The 3,827-nt window shown below is 36.2% G+C and overlaps 1 long non-coding RNA gene across 1 annotated transcript; it reads right to left on the bottom strand.

Annotated features, from left to right (window-relative positions):
• Positions 1-609: 609 nt before the first annotated feature.
• Positions 610-3,511, bottom strand: LOC141502861 (uncharacterized). Its single transcript, XR_012472677.1, has 3 exons — positions 3,424-3,511; positions 2,362-2,789; positions 610-666 (listed from the first exon to the last, which is right to left on the bottom strand). It is a non-coding gene; the product is annotated as an uncharacterized LOC141502861 (long non-coding RNA).
• Positions 3,512-3,827: the final 316 nt, after the last annotated feature.

The following is a 3,827-nucleotide window of genomic DNA, read 5'->3' as shown; positions in this document are numbered from 1 at the left end:
TAATGTTCAAGTTAATCAACTGCTTGCCCTCCTGGTCAAACTACTGTGCCCAAAACCATGTATCCTTTAAAGAACTCAAGTATCTGTTGCTTTCTTTGTGTGTGTGTGTGTGTGTGTGTGTGTGTGTGTGTGTGTGTGCTGTAATGACTTTTTTTAGGTTTTTGCAAGGCAAATGGGGTTAAGTGGCTTGCCCAAGGCCACACAGTTAGGTATTATTAAGTGTCTGAGACCGGATTTGAATCCAAGTACTCCTGACTCCAAGGTTGGTACTTTATCCACTACACCACCTAGCTGCCCCCTGTAATGACTTTTTAATAAATCTGTTTTCTTTTTACACCTGCACTCTGCAATATGAGTTGTGAGTTCTTCACTGGGAAACAATTGAATCCTCCTATAACAAGACCAATACTAGAGTGGAGGTCTATTGTGAGGGCAGACTATCAAGTCATAATAATAATTTCTAGCACTTATATACCACCTACTATGCTAAAAAGCTTTAGAAATATCTTATTTGATTCTTACAACAACCTTGTGATGTAGGTACTATTATTATCTCTATTTTACTAGCTGTGTAACCTTGGTCAAGTCACTTAACCCTGACTGTCTCACATCCAGGGCCTTCTCCAGTTGTCCCATTTCATATCTGGTTATTGGATCCAGATGACTCTGAAAGAGAAAGTGAGGCTGGTGACTTAGTACAACAGCCCCCCACACACACACGCACACACACTCAAATTTTTTTTCTTGCCAACGCAATGGGGTTAAGTGGTTTGCCCAAGGCCACACAACTAGGTAATTATTAAGTGTCTGAGGCTGGATTTGAACTCAGGTACTCCTGACTCCAGGGCCGGTGCTCTATCCACTGTGCAACCTAGCCACCCCCTGACTCAAATTTAATTCATGTGCTTGTCATGGCATTATCTCTCTGATGTCATGGACTTCTTTGAGAAAAGAAGACAAATATATTTCAGTTGAGGAAACTGAGGCAAACAGAGTTTAAGTAGCTTGTTAATAAATATGGTTTGATATGTACTCAATTCTTGACTCTGGTTTCAATGCTCTTATCCATTGTATCACATGACATCTAAGTGATCAAAAAGAATCTGCTTTGAGACTTGTTTCATGTAGTTCATTGATAAGAATCTTTGGTGGGAAGGAAATTGATAGGCATTTGTACTGGGATAGAAAAATGTCTCTATTGTTTGTTAACACTACTGAGCATAGTGTTCATGATACTGATGTCATTTCATTTTGTAAGGGAATAAATCTGGTCAGGGTTGCTAAGACTGATGACACCATGTGGGTTTGAATTATTGAAAGCAGTTATCCTTTGTGGCATAGCATCTTTCCATTATATTCACATACTACATTTTGTTTGGCCAGTCTCACCACTGCATATATATATATAATATATATATATATATTATATATATATATATATATATATATATATATATATATATATATATATATATTTTGTTTCAGGGTTTTTATTATCACGCATTGTTTCTAAGGGCATTTTAGTACATATAGAGCTGCTCTTCCTGGAATAATATGCTGATTTAGGATATAAACCTAGTAGTAGAAACTCTACATCAAAAGTCATTTGCAATTTAGTAAACTTTCTTGTATAATTATTTTTCCTATATAAGTAATTTTCAAGAGAAGTTGAACCAGTTGAGCAAACTCTTTCCCTCCAATACCTCCAACATTGAGTTTCACTATCCTTTGCTATCTTTGCTAGTTCAACACTGGTGAAGTATAACTTGGGTTTAATTTACATTTCTCTGATTATTAGTGATTTTGAATATTTGTCAGTTAGTTTGTATTTCTTCTTTTGATAATGATAGCCAGAAAGACAAGTTAATGTTGCAGGCTTCCAAGGAATCTTGTTCCAATCCACTTGCCCCTTTTTGTGCATGTATTTAGGAGGGGGAGAGGGTTGAAATCATATTCTTTTATGGGCTTCCCAAACTCCTCTGAGTCTAATTGGATGCTGTAAAGTCTATGAAAATAGATAAAATAATCAAAGAATGAATATAAATCTCCAAATTCATTTATTAAAGAAAAGCCACCAAATTTGAAAAAAAAAATCAATGAAGGAATTTTCTAACTAGTCCTCTCTATAGTCCTAATAGAAACTTTCAGACTTGAAAAAATTAGGCAGGTTTCCTCAGCTGTTCATATCAGAATTCTATAATTCCCTTCCCCCTTACACACACACACACACACACACACACACACACACACACACACACTTCATCAGAATCAGTGTCATGAAATGTTTATTAAGCATCTATTATTAAGCATGAACCAGGCACTGGGTGCTGGGAATACAAAGAAAAAAATGACAATCCTTACCTTCAAAAGCTCCCAATCGAAGGGGAAGACAACATATAAAAAGTTGCTGAAAAGGGTAGGGGGTAATACCCGGTACCCTGTACATGATGAAGTCCTGTAGCTAGACTGGGAAATAATCTCAGGAGGTGTGATCACATAAGTGATTTCATTTGCATAATTGTGAGTTGCTTAAGATCCTGAAACACTGGAGGTCAGAAGGGAAATGATAAGATGAATTTCTTGTTTGGCCTCCTTAAATGGTAGAGCATTAGGGAGGATCTCTCCAATGCCCAGTTTCTTCCTTCTCCAATCAGAAAGAGGAAGGGAGAAACACTAGGGGTAAGGGGGTTCTGAGGAAGAATGAACTTCAGAGTTGATTTCATCTTGCTGCATAAATTTTTGGAGATCATGAAATCCAGGAGGTTAGGCAGTTGAAAAATGTAAATTATCTGTAAATAAAAAGGAAAACCATAATTTATATATATATATATAATATATATTGTATATATATATATATATATATAATATATATATATATATCTGAACATTTTTACATTGAAAATTTAGCTATACTATTTTATCACTATTAGGTCCAGGTTCATGGAGTTCAGGTAATAAATTTGAATTAAGGATACTTTGTGTGGATATTTTTCTTTCTTTCTTTCTTTCCCCCCAACTTGTTAGCACAATGGAAGTAGATTTGAACCTAATGATCTAGGGGTCACACACAATTTCTATTACTATATGTGGGACCTGAATGAGCCCATTTCTGGGCATCAGCTACCTTATTTGTCAAAATGAATGGAATGGACTAAGTGACTTTGAGGTCTCTTATGGTTCCAAATCTAGGACTCTATGATCCCACTTTTTTTTGTGCAAGCCATGCTGTGACTATTTTATTATTCATTCAGTTTCTCAATTTGTGGTCTAAATCTCTCTCTCTCTCTCTCTCTCTCTCTCTCTCTCTCTCTCTCTCTCACACACACACACACATCTGTTTGTCTCTCTATTTATTCATTTAATTACATTTTTACTAACTACTGTATAAGACATATTGGTTTTTTAAAATTTATATAAGCTTACATTTTCCCTCTAGTTATCTTTAACAAAAGGCAGATATGTTGACGCATCTTCAAGTATGTCAATGAAGAATGTGACCCAGGGAAAGGTTAATAGGTACTAGGTAGTAGGTGGTGACAGTGCTGACAGGGTGTTATCGTCTAGTATGATACAATAAAAGGGAGAGTATCCCCAAGACAACCCTGGAATCTGAGTGACCAGGAGAGGGTTCTACTTGAAATCCCACAGGAGTCATAACAAAAGAGAGAAATAGATCAAAGTGAAAATTGCTTTTAAAAATGATAAAAACAAAACAAAACCCAAAAGGCTTTAAGTTAATACAGGTGGCAACCAGAACGTTAACATTAAGATAGGAAACAACCTCAAAGTCCACTCTCACTCCACCCCCCCCACTTCCACCTCCACCA

This window comes from Macrotis lagotis, chromosome X (assembly GCF_037893015.1).
Source record: "Macrotis lagotis isolate mMagLag1 chromosome X, bilby.v1.9.chrom.fasta, whole genome shotgun sequence".
NCBI classification, from domain to species: Eukaryota; Metazoa; Chordata; class Mammalia; order Peramelemorphia; family Peramelidae; genus Macrotis; species Macrotis lagotis.
The sequence above is the reverse complement of the archived record's forward strand: the minus strand, read 5'-3'. Positions and strand labels throughout refer to the sequence as shown.